Source organism: Malus sylvestris, chromosome 13 (genome assembly GCF_916048215.2).
Source record: "Malus sylvestris chromosome 13, drMalSylv7.2, whole genome shotgun sequence".
In the NCBI taxonomy this organism is placed as follows: domain Eukaryota; kingdom Viridiplantae; phylum Streptophyta; class Magnoliopsida; order Rosales; family Rosaceae; genus Malus; species Malus sylvestris.
In genome coordinates, this window is record NC_062272.1 from 35,067,235 (window position 1) to 35,075,633 (window position 8,399).

Consider the following 8,399-nt stretch of genomic DNA (forward strand, 5'->3'; position numbering starts at 1 on the left):
ATAAGGAAGTTTCACATAATCGTTACAAACTTATATTCACATGTAGTGAAGGTCGCTTATAAACGATCGCGTTAAGTTCAATTCCTAGCATGTGTGACATGATGTCATAGTTGCAAGTGCTTTGTCAATGCTTATGATTTTCATTAAACGTAATGATCTTTGATTGTATCTCTATTATGATATCATGTAGGGAACTTTAGAAGAATGTTTTGGGTTGTCGAATGATCTCATCTAATCCAATAAAACAAGGAAAATCTGAGAGTTAACTAGTGATGTCACGATTAATTTGGAGCATTGTCGTTGATAATTCAATGAAGTAGTAACTGGAAATCGAGTTATTTGCATACATGTTATGTGTGGAGAAAAAGCCTCTAGCTATCCCATCCATTATCTTATTTCTCAAATTTGTTTTACAATTTGTCTAGTTTGTCATACTTGTTTGTTTGTTTCAACTTCGTCCAAAACTCAATCCCCCTTTACTTTAGTGTTTCTAATTAGTTAGAATCTGTTTCAATTTTCGTCCAAAGTCATTCCTAGTGTCTAGTTTAAGTTTATTTAGTTGTTTTAAGCTGTTTTGAGTATTTGAAGTTTGCTTTGAGTCTTGTGAGTCTTGTTTAGTATTTTTAAGTTTAGTTTTATGTTTTTTTAGTGGTTATTAGCAAGCCCTCCTAATTCCCGGTCCAGAACAATCCCTACTTATACTTATACTACAGTTGTCAAAAGAGGGTTAAATTTGTGTGTTAAGATAATTTTCGCATCAAGTTTTTGGCGCCGTTGCCGGGGAATAGCAACTTTGCTAATCCCTTGTTATTTCTTTTTGTTTATTTTCATGTGTTTTTGTTCCTAGTTGATGACTTTACTTGTTTTCTTGTTTTAGGTGGTTTATGACTCGAAGTTCTCAACCTGTTCATAAGCACATCCTTGACTTTGACGACGATTTTGAACGAACTTTGAGACGAGCAAGGAATCAACAAGAACCCCAACCACCTCAACCGGCTCAGATTTTTGAAGAAGTACAAGACATGGCAGCGGACAATCGAACAATCAAGGAGCTTTCTACTTCGAGATTGGACAATACCGCACCACTTTGCATTCAATACCCCGTGGCTGCCCAAGGAAAGACCGATGAGTTCGAATTAAAGTCCAGTTTATTGCACCATATTCCTAAGTTCCATGGGTTGTCCATGGAAGATCCTAATAAACATTTGAAGGAGTTCGAGGTTGTTTGTTCGAGCATGACCTCTGTGAATGTTGATGGGAGCATTCTGAAAATGAAGGCTTTTCCCTTTTCTCTCTTAGAAAAGGCTAAAGATTGGTTGTATGAACTAGCCCCCGAAACTGTCACATCATGGGAGAGTATGAAACGGGCATTTTTGGAGAAGTTTTTCCCAACTTCTCGAGTCATTTTACTACGCAAAAGGATTAGTGGCATTCAGCAAAACCAAGGTGAATCATTTCCCACTTACTATGAACGTTTTAAAACCCTTGTTGCTTCATGTCCATAGTATCAAATGAAGGAAGAGCTTCTTTTTCAATATTTCTACGAAAAGCTTCTACCAATTGAACGCCAAATGCTAGACGCCTCAGCGGGAGGAGCTTTGGTGGACAAAACACCCATGGCTGCCAAGACCTTAATTGCTAACCAAGCATTGAATGCTCAGCAATATGAAGGCGTTGATCAAATAGACATCCCAATGCAGCAACATGTTAATGAGGTAAGTGTTATTTTTGAACTTAAAAATCAAATGGCTAATCTTACTACTCTTCTTTCACAGGTGATTGAAATACCAAAGCTACAAAGTGTAGCTGCTTGTGGCGTGTGCTTAATGCAAGGACATCTCACGGATAAGTGCCCTCAATTGATCGAGAATGAAGGGTGGGAATCTGCCAATGCCATGGGTTTTCAAGGCCACAATCAGCAACATAATGACCCCTACTCTAACACTTACAATCCAGGGTGGAGAGATCATTCAAATTTCAAGTGGAAAGAACCACAACAATCTGCCCAACAAGGAGGATTTCAGCCACAACCCACTGGGATGTATCAAATGCCATATGTACCCACTCAAGTCCAACCACAATCTACCTAAACCAATTCAGGTACATCCATGGATAATTATCAAATTGTTCAATTACTAACTTCCTTAGTGCAGGGGCAGCAAAATCAAAATAAAACAATGCTTAATCAAGCTAAGGAGGTGGATGTATTGAAGAAACAAATGGGCCAAATGGCGGAGTTCATGGGGCAAATCAAAGAGCAAGGCAAACTACCTAGCACAACCATTGTGAATCCAAGGGGAGGATTTAAATCTGTAAAGGCCATTACCTTGAAAAGTGAAAAAGAAGTTGGAACGGACCCCTAACCATCAAAATCTGCCCAAATGGAGGACGAGAAGCTGCAACAAGAGGAGGATGTCCAACACACACCCACGGCAAGGAAGGAAACAACCTTGTCGTGCACTCCCACACTCCCTAATCCATCCAATCTGTCCACCACATGTAAGAAAGGTTCCAATTCGGTTAATTCTAACGTTATTCCACCAAATGCACCTTTCCCTCGTAGGTTCATGCAAACACAGAACGAAGAAAGTGAAAAAGACATCCTTGAAACGTTCAGAAAAGTACAAGTCAATATTCCACTCTTAGATGCCATCAAACAAATCCCGAAGTACACTAAGTTTTTAAATAAGCTTTGCACAACAAGGAATCGGATTCGGGAGAAAGAGGTGGTACATGTGAATGAGAATGTCTCTGCAATGTTGCAAAGGAAGCTGCCACCCAAATGCAAAGATCCAGGTAGTTTCACTATCCCTTGTGTTATTGGAAATACGAGGTTTAAACATGCTATGCTAGATCTAGGTGCATCAATTAATGTCATGCCATATTCTGTTTATGTATCTATGAATCTAGGAGAGCTTTGATCAAGGAGGCCTACTTAGTTTGCATGCAGGGATTTGATGCAAGAATATAAAGGAATTTCACCTAATCGTTATGAACTTATATTTACAAGTAGTATAAGTCACTAGTCATGATTGTGTTAAGTAAATTCCTGGCAGGAGTATCATGCAGTTCATAGTTACGAATGCCTTGTCAATGCTTATGATTTTCATAGAACTTAAAGATCTTTGATATGTATCTTTATCATGCTGTTCATATATGGAACTTGATAAGAATAATTTGATTGCGTCGCTGAGTCCAATTCAATGAACTTAGGAAAATCTGAAGTTAATTTGTGCAGTTCACAATTAATTTAGGGCATTGTCATTCATGGTTTATAGGAATAATAATTGGAAATCGATTTGTATGCATATGGTTTATGTGTGGAGAAGAATCCTCTAGCTAGTCTTTCACCCCCTTCATTCACCCCAATTTCGTATCAATTAGTTTGTTTTCTGCAAGTTACTTAGTTTTAGTTTTAAATTTCATTCAAACATGTCCCCCGTTAGTATTTTGAGTCAAGTTAAGTTTAGAATTTGTCCAAATCACCCTTTAGTTCTTGGTTTGAGTCAATTTGTTTGTTTTGTGCTGTTTGGAGTCAGTCTGGTCAGTTTTGAGTCATTGGAGTCTAGTTTTGTGATTTTGTGTTAAATTTGTGTAGATTAGCATCCCTCATAATCCCCGGCCTAGAACGATCCGTACTTGCTCATACTACAACTGTCTAAAAAGGGTTTAATTGTGTGTTAGTTTTTACCACATCAAATTTTGGCGCCGTTGCCAGGGATTAGCAAAATTGCTAATCTTCCCCTTTGTGTCTATTTTTGTTTTTCTTGTGTTTTTTATTTTATTTTGTTTTGTTTCTTTGTTTTAGGTGCTAGTTTATGACTTAAAGTTCTCCACCTGTTCGTGAGCATATATTGGAGTTTGACAACGATTTTGAACGAACTTTGAGAAGGAAAAGGAAGCAACCAGAACCCAATCTACCTAGTTCTAGTTCTGAATCCGAATTTGAAGAAGAAGAAGAAGAAGAGGAACAAGACATGGTTGTGGACAATCGAACAATCAAAGAACTTTCAGCCTCGGGGTTGGGCAATGTTGTTCCTCTTTGCATTCAATACCCTAGGGCAGCTCAAGGCAAGATCGATGAGTTCGAATTGAAGTCTAGTATGCTGCATCACATTCCCAAATTCCATGGGCTGTTCATGGAAGATCTAAATAAGCATTTGAAGGAATTTGAAGTGGTATGTTCGAGCATAACCCCAATCAACGTGGATGGGAATATTCTGAAGATGAAAGCCTTTACATTCTCTCTTATAGACAAGGCTAAAGATTGGCTTTATGAACTAGCATCTGGAACCGTTACTTATTGGGAAAGCATGAATAAAGCATTCTTAGAGAAATTCTTCCCAACTTCAAAAGTCATTCTTTTGAGGACGAAAATTAGTGGAATTCAACAAGGCCCGGGAGAATCCTTTCCAGCGTACTATGAGCGTTTTAAAACGTTAGTTGCTTCCTGCCCACAACATCACATGAAGAAAGAGCTTTTAATTCAATATTTCTATGAAGGACTACTTCCACTTAAGAGACAAATGCTTGATGCTTTAGTGGGAGGTGCCTTGGTTGACAAAACACCAGTTGCAGCAAAGATCTTAATAGCAAACCAAGCCTTGAATGCACAACAATACGAGGGAGTTGGACAAAGAGACCCCCCACGGCAAACCCAAGTGAATGAGGTAAGTGCTATTTTAGAACTTCAATCTCAAATGGCTAATTTTTCTGTTCTTCTATCACAGGTTGTTGAAGGATCCAAAGTGAAAGGAACAAGTGTTTGTGGCATGTGCTCTATGCAAGGACACCCCTCTGATCAATGTCCTCAATTGATAGAGAATGAAGGATGGGAAAGTGCCAATGCTATAGGTTATTAAGGCCACAATTAGCCAAAGTATGATCCATACTCCAACACTTACAATCTGGGCTGGAGAGATCACCCAAATTTGAAGTGGAGGGAGACTCAACAAACTCAACAACAAGGTGGATTTAAACAGCCACCTCCCGGGATATTTCAAAGGCCATTTGCACCAACACAACCTCAACCACAATCTGCCCAACCAAATTCAGGTTCGTCAATGGATAACGATAAAATTTTTCAAATACTAACTTCGTTGACGCAGGGATTACAAAATCAAGCCAAAGAGGTGGGTGAATTGAAGAATCAAATGGGGCAAGTGGCGGAATTCATGGGACATTTTAGATAACAAGGCAAACTACCTAGTTCAACCGTTGTAAATCCAAATGGAGGATTTGAAACCGCCAAGGCAATCGTTAAAAAGTAGCAAAGAGGTTGGAACCAACCCACAAACATCCAAATCAAGCCAAAAGGAGGACAAGAAGCTGTTGCTTGAGATGGAAGATTCGACCCATTCTACTCCATTGCCGATCCTACTTGGAAGGCCTTTCATGAAAATAGCCCGCACCAAGATAGATATGTTCAAGGGGACGTTGACAATGGAATTTGATGGCGACATTATTGATTTCAATATTTTTGAAGCCATAAGGTATCCTATTGATGATCACTCTTGTTTTTCTATTGATATACTCAATTAGTTGCCGCATGAATATCTTCAAGACCTAAATGGGGATGCCCTTGAAATTACCATTGCAAAAGGAATGGGACTCAAAAACCAAGGGGCAGAAATTGTGCACACTCACGGCAGGAATAAGGATGCCCTTGCTGTGCCTCTTTGTGAAGAAGTGGCCAAGATGGTAGCTACCCTTGAATCGTTGCCACAACATGTTGGTAAGCCTCCAAACCCAAATTCGTTTCATGTTTCTTCTAATAAGTTGTTACCCTCAGTGATTTAGGCACCCTCCCTCAAGCTTAAACCATTACCAAATCATTTAAAGTACATTTTCTTAGGAGACCAAGAGACTTTGCCGATCATAGTCTCTTCCACACTCACAGCAGAAGAGGAGGAGAAATAGGTGAAGGTGTTAAAGGAATACAAAACAGCCATTGGATGGACCTTAGCCAATATCAATGGGATAAGTCCTACAACATGCATGTATCGCATACTTTTGGAGGAAGGGGCTAAACCGTCTCGAGAGGCTCAACGCCGACTCAACCCTCTAATGATGGAAGTTGTAAAGAAAGAGATTATCAAGCTTCTTGATTGTGAAGTAATTTACCCAATTTCGGACAGTCGGTGGGTCTCACCGATCCAAGTTGTTCTAAAGAAGTCGGGAGTCACTGTGGTGAAAAATGAAGAGAACAAACTTATGCCCACCCCTATCCAAACAGGTTGGAGAGTTTGCATCAATTATAGGAAGCTCAACGCCACCACAAGGAATGATCACTTTTTTCTGCCGTTCATTGATCAAATGCTTGAAAGGTTAGTTGGTCATTTGTTTTATTGCTTTCATGATGGTATTTGGGATATAACCAGATTGTCATAGCTCCGGACGATTTGGTACCTTTGCATTTAGTAAGTTACTTTCTATTTATTAGAGTGTTTTAAGCCATTTTCGTGTGTTTGTAGGTCGAAATGGCAAAGTTGGCAAGGAAGGGCATTTTGAAGCGTTTTAGAGCAGTTTTGGGCTTGGAATGGATAACACATGCATGGAGCGAGGTGGATGGTTGTTTTTGAAGTTCAAAAGAGGCTAGGAATGTGCTAAAGAGATGGATAAATTAATTCAAGACATATAAGATAAGGAATCAGCTAAAAGGAAGGAACATTATCCAAAACCTTATCCAAACATTATCCAAACTAACTTTATCTTATCTTACCTCATCCTAATCCTATTTTACCTAAATTCCAGCTGCAAGGGGGAATTATTTTCATATTAGGACACCTAAAAACCTGGTTCTAGAAGCCACACCCTTTTCCTAAAAAGGTGCCACATAGGCCCCTATCCTTTCTTCTAGGAACCTATCGAGTATTCTAGTCCTTATCCTCCCTAGTTTCTGCTGTATAATTAGCCTTTTCCTTGTGGGATTGGGGTGCCAAATCCTTCTCCAAAACAACTTTTCTATCGTGCCCTCAGCCTATAAATACAATCAAAGGTGCCGCATAATGAAAAAAAGACAAAAAAAAAAAAAAGCCCACACACAAGAGCTTGGTTTTCAGAGAATAAAAACATAGTGTCGTAGCTTGCAAGGAATGAGAGCTTAGTGCCATGCCTGCCATCCAAGGCCTTTGGATTGTTCGAACATTTCTAAGTGTATTCTGTCTTTAGTTTTTAGTTCAATGTTTGTTTTAATTTGGTTTTCAGTTATGATAGACATGTGGAACTAATTTCATTTTTGCTAGAGGTGAATTCAAAGCCATGAACATATGTGTGATATAAATTGATTACATCCAGTTATTGTTTCATAAATCGTGAATGCAATTTACTTATCTGTTTGATTAATAACTTATTCTTGTATGTTGATCAAGGAGGCCTACTTAGTTTGCATGCAGGGATTTAATGCTAGAATATAAGGGAATTTCACCTAATCGTTATGAACTTATATTTACTAGTAAAAGTCACTAATCATGATTGTGTTAAGTAAATTCCTGGTAGGAGTATCATGCAATTCATAGTTACGAATGCCTTGTCAATGCTTATGATTTTCAAAGAACTTAAAGATCTTTGATATGTATCTCTATCATACTGTTCATATAGGGAACTTAATAAGAATAATTTGATTGCATCGCTGAGTCCAATTCAATGACCTTAAGAAAATCTGAGAGTTAATTTGTGCAGTTCTCAATTAATTTGGGGCATTGTTATTCATGGTTTATAGGAATAATAACTGGAAATCGATTTGTATGCATATGGTTTATGTATGGAGAAGAATCCTCTAGCTAGTCTTTCACCCCCTTCATTCACCCCAATTTCTTATCAATTAGTTTGTTTTCTGCAAGTTACTTAGTTTTAGTTTAAATTTCGTTCAAACATGTCCCCCGTTAGTATTTTGAGTCAAGTTAAGTTTACAATTCGTCCAAATCACCCTTTAGTTCCTGTTTTGAGTCAATTTGTTTGTTTTGTGCTGTTTGGAGTTAGTCTGGTCAGTTTTGAGTCATTGGAGTCTAGTTTTGTATTTTTGAGTTAAATTTGTGTAGATTAGCATCCCTCCTAATCTCCAGCCTAGAACGATCCCTACTTGCTCATACTACAACTGTCTAAAAAGGGTTTAATTTGTGTGTTAGTTTTTACCACATCATTCCTCCCTCTTTTCCCTCCTTTATCCTCCATCTCCACCGACCATCTTTCTTTCTTTTAATTTGGGCCACACACGTGGCTCCACCAGATTTTGCTCAAAAAATCTGGAGCATTCTGGAAATAAATCAATTTACAATTTTGCCCTAGACTTCATTCGTTAATATCTCTTTCGTTATAACTCCAAATCACGATCCGTTCAGGTCCACGCATTCGTAGCGACAAGTACTACGAGGATACGCCAAGAAAATGAACCTTACGTG